The sequence below is a fragment of the Protopterus annectens genome, chromosome 5.part0, assembly GCF_019279795.1.
Source record: "Protopterus annectens isolate FY-2018-M chromosome 5.part0, PAN1.0, whole genome shotgun sequence".
NCBI lineage: Eukaryota > Metazoa > Chordata > Ceratodontiformes > Protopteridae > Protopterus > Protopterus annectens.
Genome location: NC_056735.1, coordinates 1,335,353,312 through 1,335,361,813, shown reverse-complemented (window position 1 = coordinate 1,335,361,813; position 8,502 = coordinate 1,335,353,312).

The following is an 8,502-nucleotide window of genomic DNA, read 5'->3' as shown; positions in this document are numbered from 1 at the left end:
CAAACATTATGAAAGCAATATCTCAGAGGTATCCCTATAGATGGGCCTTTATCCCAGTAGTATTTATGGCCTGGTCCACAGTTCTTGCAGTAGGACATGGGGAGGCTTGCTACTGGCATTTGTCAACATGGCCTTGCATTTGGTTTCTGTTTACTGTGTTAGGTTGTTACTTAGGACCCCCTGGCATTCCGTACATTGGCACTATGAGTGAGGCATGGGCCTTTGCCAGAGATCTTTAGGCCATCTGTAGCAGGCCAGTGCATTCTATCCTTCATATGTTCCCAGGCTGCAAGCCACTGGATTATCCTGGGGTGACAGTGGTAACTGGTTGAGGTGTTCCTGTCAGTCCTTCCTGTTCATACTGATCCACGAGTCTGGATATGGTCAGATTGCTTCTTACAGCTAGGGACACACCTGCATGGGACACCTATTCAGCATGCAGCATCATGTATGTATTCCCATACAGAGATGGGTTCATGCTGTACTCATTCCCTACAGCAAGGATATGACCTGTGATAATCCTGTGGTTGATGGTGGGGTGAGCTGGGTGCATGTGTGATATGGAAGCTCCTTGTACCTGTCTCACAAATATACCTAGGACATTCCCCTTATGCTGACTTGTGTGTGGACGTGGGCAGCCTGTCATTACTTTATAACTGTGCCTTTTGTGGTCTGCCAGGGATTGGCCAGACTACCAGTATTCCATACTAGAGGGACAACTAATGTGATGCTAACCTCTATGTATAATTCCAAACTTGTATGCAGTTGACAGTTATTTTATATGCACTCTGTGTAGGTTACTTCGACCTGTGTACTGTTTTTATGTAGGGGCCCCCCGTTCATGGTATGTGCAGCTTTCCGACAGTGACAGATATTGACATCTGGACAGTCAGTATGTACAACTACTGACATGGGTGTAGCTGAGAAGCAGTGTGGTTGGCACTGCAGTTGTTGGAACATGGCCCTGTCAACCACTGTACTGTATCTAGGCCACTGAGACACAACCATCCAGGCTCACATGCTGACCACTTCCAGGCAATATTAAACACACAACAAACTTACCACACTGACACCTGCAAATTGTACACATGCAACAATGTAGATTGGGACAGCTCTGGTAATCTGTGCTCCAGTGATATTACTCCTCAAACTTACACATTACTACATTTCTACATGGGATTGTATGTGTGTGGAGGGGTGCTCTCCTGAAGACTTTAAACATTTGCAATGACTGTACTGGTATTTTGGTTACTCTGTTGGCTTCCATTTCATATTGTATTGTGATCTATCATGCAGACAGGAGGCATATCAGTAGAGTGCGCATGTTAGATCTTAATGGCATAAATTTCAGTTTCAGACTTCTTACCCTTCAGAACTAAAATGCAACTGCCAGACCTATTGTAGTATGTCTGTGTAGGTCTGGTGGGGGGCTGTTCACCATTTCCATCATTTGGGGGCCTTAGCCCAGCTTTCTTTATGGTCATCTACACCTGTCCTGCTGAGTGAGGCTGGTGGTGGGTATCTGACCCTCATTGACATCCATGTGTGTGACCTATTGACACCCACAGTTATTTGAGCCATCACATGTACTGAGGTAGGAGTTGTCACCTTGTGTACCACTGCCTAGTATGTTGACACCAGTATTTGTTATGGATTTTCTGCTGTCCCATATAGCTGCCAGCTGTCTGCTGCTATCCCATTCAGCCACCCAATTCCCTTGCATGCTTGCATCCATATCATACATACAATATGAGAACATACTACTCCATTCAGTAACTGATAGGAAGGGTGACTTACCTTGTTGCTGGGCCAGTATTGAGGACAGTGCTGGAGGGCTGACTATGTCAGATGCACATAGTAGACTCCCTATACATGGTAAATTACAGGTAGTGTCATGTTTGGCATCCCTTTTACTTTATGTGTGAGTCATAGAGAGGTATCAGTCCCTGGATCCCTACAGTGTTAGTGTCTGTGCTATGCATTGTCCAACACGGAATACCCGACCAGTCCAAAACACAGGAACTCGCCCATATAGAAAAAAATTTTATTTAATATGAACACAGACAAATTGACCTAGGTTTCGTCTTACTTATACAGACTTCATCAGAACTTCTGATGAAGTCTATATAAGTAAGACGAAACCTAGGTCAATTTGTCTGTGTTCATATTAAATAAAATTGTTTTCTATCTGGGCAAGTTCCTGTGTTTTTGGACTGGTCGGGTATTCCATGTTGGACATTGTTGGTTACCAAGTTCGTTTGGGATTTATCTGTGCTATGCATTGCCTTTTTGCCAAGGCATGGGCCTACTGGGCACACCTCCTTCTGCCTACAGGGGCAGGCTCAGGATGTTCCCGAGTCCCTCTTTGCCTGTGCTGGCCTTGGCAATGGTGAGGGGCTGTGTGGCCCTGCCCAGTGCTGTTCCTGCTGCAGCTGTTTCTACAGGATCATATTGTGTAGCATGGCACATACTATGAACATCTGTGTACATGTAGCTGGAGAGTAATGCAAGGCTCCACCAGATATGTCAAGGCAGCGGAACTGTGATTTGATCATCCCAAACACACACTCTACAATGATCCTGGTTTGTGCGTGTCCCTCATTATGGTGTTCTTGTTTGGGTGTGTGTGTGCATTTCTGCTGGGTGTCATTAGCCATGGCTCCAGTGCATAGCCAGCATCTCCCACTAGATAGCCATATGGGATGCCCCCCATGGCAAACCCCTGATACAGCTGTGAGCAATGCCTGATGTGGGAGTCATGATAGCTTCCAGGGCTGCCAGCACAAACGTTTATGATAATGCCCAGGGCAACGCACATGACCTAGCAGTTGATGGAGGGGAAGCCTTTGCAGTTTATGTAGATCCCACCCCGCTCACCGGGTGGTACTTTGATGTGGATGTGCGTGCAGTCTATAGCACCAACTACCTCAGGGTATTATGCTATATGGTGGAAGAGACGCATACTTCTGGTCAACACCTTACAGGTGGTGGGGAAATATATGTGCTCATTGGCATGTGGTGTCATGGCATCCAGGAACTGGTGGAGTACCCTGGATGCTGATACATGTGAGACCCCCCATGATATCCCCAGTTGGTCTTTGGAAGATACCTGTGGCTAGTATTCTTAAGCCTACACCTACCTTGGTATCCACTAGGATGGGTTTTCCTCTGTTAGTTTTGTGTGTGAGGCGTGGCCGGCACAGCTCAATGATTTGCTGTAGAATGTCCCTGTCCACTCTATAGCGCTCCACTATCTCCAGCTTATGTAGGCCCTGGTAGGTTACCCTAGATCTGTACACTCTTCTCCTCCTCCTCACTATGGTCAGTTGTCAGCATTCTCCTCCTCACCACCCTCAGTCTCTAGCACATATTGATGGAGTAAAGCAGCAGCAGTCTCTAACATATTTAGTTATTTTTGCCAGTTAAAAAATCCCCATCTGTGTACACCGGTGGAGTTTGTGGGAAAAAACAGTCTGTAGGGTGTTTGCATAGTTTATAGTAGTGTGCTGGGCTGCTGCATGTGTAATTGGCTGATTCTGATACATTACACTTGCCAGGTATGCTAGTTCTCCTTGATTGCCTTCCTACTGCTGTTTCCCCTTCCCAGTTCCTCCCTGTTTAAGCCCCAAAGTTCACTGCACATACCCAGTGCTGAAATGTAAACAGTGCTGCTATTTCCTCTTTTTTTTTTTTTTGTTTATGTTTAAAACCCGATGCGCAGCGCACACAGCTGTTTAAGTTATGTACACACTGCTCAGGCACGTCTGACAGAGCCCCCTTCCTTGGCTGTGCTTAGCTAATGGCAAACATGGGCCACAGAGTGCCAATGAGCTTACAGCAAGCATGACACCCCCCCCTTATGAAGTCATTCAGCTCTTAGAGTTGCACTGTTGTATTGCTACACCTACATGGTTAGGTACAAGCTGACACTTTGAAGAAATATCTGATTCAGTATAACTCCCCTCATTTGCATACCCCAGTGTGTAGGTCATTAGTTACTGCATTACAATGGACCCTAACCCTTGACAACCAGTGCTCCCTGGTATTGTTTACATTCTGCATGTCATTGACTATAATGGCAAAATGCAGAATTAACTTAAAATTGAGTTTTCACTTTTTTTTTTTTTTTTGGCATGATGCCATTTGCGCGCTGCTGCCCTATGCTTAAACAGCCCAGATTGGCCAAAAAAGTTTCATTTTCTTAATAATTAATCATTTTTTAATTCCAATGGCCTTATATTTGGCCATTAGCATATCTAATGTACATAATACATGCTTTTTCATGAGCTGTCATGCCTCCGTTTTGTCAGTTGCAGAAATGTACTCAGTTATTTTCTGAATACATTTATGCACTGACACTGTTCTAGCATGGAGACCCGGCAGCTTGGTGAATCACTAAATCACCTCATTTGCATGGTTTTCACCAGCAAATGAGGTGATTTGCATGCCACATGGTTTTCCATGTTAGAACAATGTTGGGCCGCTCATGCACATGAAAATGGCACTATCCTGAATCGCTCGGCAGCCATTTTCCATGTAGGAGCTCTTACACTTTCCTGCACAGAAAAAACGGCTTCCTGAATCCCTGGATTTGTTTTGTTTTCCAACCACTTGCTAGTTTAACATCAGGTGTATATCCAAATTTAAAATTATTGTAAAATAGAGGTGTATGACAAGTGTAACAACACATTTTAATATCACAGCTTAACCACCTAAAATCATCCTGCCATTCAACCTCTTGTAATTTTTTCTAATAAAGCTATCTAGAATAAATGACTCGAATTTTTACATGAGGAAAGAATAAGTTCTACAAAGCATGTCCAAGAGATTTTAAAATTCTACCATTACCCAACACTGTAGGTCTTCCTGTGGGAATACATTTATTTTAAAGGACTTTTGTCAGTCCACGAGCACTTCTTTTTTCTAGTTTTTCCACATGTATTTATTTGGACTGCTGCTTTGCAAATAATCTTATGCTCACCCCTTTATTGACATTCTCTATAAACTGTTACTGAATAAGTACTGCAGGATTCTAACTTAACCTTCTCTGTCTGTCTCCCATTTCTAATATACCAAGACATATTTTCTCATATATAAATAATATTCATAATCACTGTATTACAACCTTTCTCCACTGGCTTCACTATGAAGTGTTTTTTTCCTTCTAAAAATCTCTTAAACCTAAACAAGATGAGATGGTATGTGGAGGTAATAGACAGGATGTAGATGCATAGAAAGGTAGGTTAGGTGAATAAAATGAACAACCAAACACTTAAAAATGCAAATAGTAGAAGGAGTTATAGTGGATTGTCAGAAGAGATGAGTTGCATGAGTTAAGAAGATAAATATGGGTATGCAGAAGAGCAGAAGAATCAGCAGAATCAACTTAGGGCAAAATGTAATATTACTTTTTCAACTGAGGAGAAAGAAGGGAAAGAAGCCTCCTGACAGGGAAAAAAGTCTACAGTACTACTGTGAGAGAAAGGCTATGGGAGGTACTGATGTTTTTGCTTGTGTTCTACTTGTTGTTGTGTCTTTCGGCTTTTCCCGGTTAGGAGTCGCCACAGCGGAACTCCGGTCTGCTAATGATTGGCAGTAGATTTTTACATGCCGAGTTGCCAGCCCTGATGCACAACCTTCAATGAAGGTACGCCCATTCCTGCATGTTTCCACACAGAAAACGCTCTAGCTGAGAATCAAACAAGACAACGTCTTACTGTGAGGCGACAATGCTACCGCAGCACCACCACCGCAGTTTTTCAGATTGGCTTTGATTTTATACCATTCAGATCAACTCCTGGATATACATTGAAAGGGAAGGTTCTTACTGCTGACTTTCAAATTTGCTGTTTAGCTTTTACCTTTTCTTGAGGGGAGCTGAGTACTCCATGGGACACATCTTGAGTAGTCACTGACTATCTCTGTGTTATATTATGCATGCCACAGTAGTGGTTATGAATACATTTTGATTAGATCCCTTCTTTCCTATAGGTACAACTGAGTTTGTATAGGATTGTCACCTATAATACTTTGACATGTTGAGGGCAGTATGTTTAGAACTGATGTCCTGACACTGCTAAGCTTTGGTTGTCAGTATTTGAGCTATTAAACTGGTCCCCTTTTTTGTATGAGGGATTGATCTGCATGTACTGTTTTGCATGTCAGTAGAATTCTAAGCTGCAGTTAGGTGAGGCTTTTCTTCCATAGCTAGTTAAAAATTGATATATTGCTATATATTATGTGGATGAAATATGGTAATGTAAAATGAGTTTTGTATGATGATTTGCTACTTTCATATTCTGTACCTTTAGATAAAATATTGCACTCTGTACTTCGACCAAATGCAATATTTATATTTTGCTTATTAATTCCAAGATTTTTGCCAGCATTCTGACTGTAGTCTAAGCTCAGTGCACCAATGTATTTTTCGACTTCACTGAATGATCTCTTCTCACTTTCATAACACCAAGCAGAACTAGCTGTTGGTGCAGCTCATTTTCTTTTTCCTCTTTAACAACATGCAACTTCTTTTGAAAAAAAAAATGTATTTCCTTTTATAAATCTTTGCAAAATTGTTCTATCAAATATTCTACAAAATTAAATAAACTGACTTCAAAGCAGGACAATGCTACCTATAATGCTTTATATACGAGTCTTGCATCATATTTTCTAGTTCTCTTGACATTTTTACTGTCTGATTCTTACATTTATTCAACTCACATTTTATATTAAACATATGCAGTTCTTCTCTTAATTCTTTTAACTCTGCATTTATAATTTTTCTTCATCTACATACATTTAGAAAATATCAGGATTGTTTTTAAAGCCTTCCCATTGTTTCATCATTTTTATACCAGTAACTACTTTGTCTCCTTGTTAGTGAAATATGCAACTCATCATATTTAGAATTTTCATCAGAGTAACATAATCAATAGTCTCTTTAGGGCCTGGTCTTTGCAAACAGCGGATGATGAATGTGTGATTAGTACCTTTTAGGCTCATATTGATTCTAGAACTTTTATTTGCTATTTTGACTTTCAGCTCTTCAAGAAAAGTAAAGTTTTAAAACACTATCTAGACATCAGTTCTGCTATATTGAGCCCCAGGTTTGATTAGCAGCATTGACATGTGAGGCTCTGGTGGGCATACCTCTCAAACTCTTAGAGCAAGAAATCTCAACAAAGCCATAAATAATGGGGGGTCAAAGGACCAAAAACAGGGACAATTTTTATGTATTGCTCCTACAAACTTAGAAAGTTGATCGAATAACAGGATCTACATTAACACTGATTTTCTGAAGGGTATAAAGTTTGAAACTGAAACATATATCATTATTTTCTGGCTTCAATCCTTAATGATTTGCCATTGATTTACCAGAAAACCCAAATTTTATAAGGAACAGAACAAAAATATGAGTCAAAAATCTGGACATTCTGCAAAAGTCTAGTTAGTTGAGAGGATAGGTGTACCCATCCTGTGAAGGAGGGGTGTGAATGCAAATGCACAAAACAATTGGAGCTTCCTGGCAGAGGCTGGAAAGCCTATCATGAAGTGCTTTTGGTAGGGTGGGGGTTGACTGGTGGTTTGCCAATGTCAGCTTCATGCAGAAGTCTGGAGTTTTACAGAAATGTTCACCCATTCCTTATTCTTCTCAGGGTGTTATAAGCACATGCTGGGTGGGAGAATTGGTTTGGTCAAAAAAAAAAAAAAAACCACCTCCCACAGCTGCAGCATAATACATGGTTCCAGGATGTCCTACGGTTCCACAGTGGACCCAATCTGGTGGGAGAGAAACTGTGGGTTAGGAAAGGAGGGTAGGTAGACCCAGCAATGGACAGTGGCCCTGGGATACACTCTGATGGCTGATGTCATGAAAAGAATAAAGAAGGCAAAAAAATAGTATGCAGGCTTCTTCTGTTATACTATGTTTTAAAGCTTCATTTATTACACATTTTTTTTTAGCTTTTGTAAATGTTCACTTCAGAAAAGCTTTTCAGTATTCTGACAGCTGTAACATCTTATCAAAATTCTCCCTTAAGAAGACAGTCACTCTGGCTGAGCTTTCAGCTCTGTGCTATTCCCAGTACTCAAACTCCTCCCACCCTCTAAAAGTCTGTAGTTGCTTATCTCGTGGCTTCTGACCCTTACCTGTTACTTGATTAACTCTCCGCCCCCTCTGCCCTATCATTGTCTCCCACCTTGTATCTATACCCATTCTAGGGGATGCCATCTTTCTTCTTTCACCCCGTACCTGGCTGCTGTGCACCCTGCTCCGGAGCTACATCCTACAGTAAGTGTATTACATACTTATCAGCATTAGTGTAGATTGATCCTATTTTCATTATTCCTAACATGTCTTACTGTTTTTTTTAGAGTTCAGGAGTGATCATTTTCTGTAATACTATTATTTGGTTGCACTCGCTAAAACCTAACAGAGTTGTGCGTGTGGGTCCACTACAATCACATGTGTAACTGTTTCTTGCCCCAGGACTGCCAGCATTT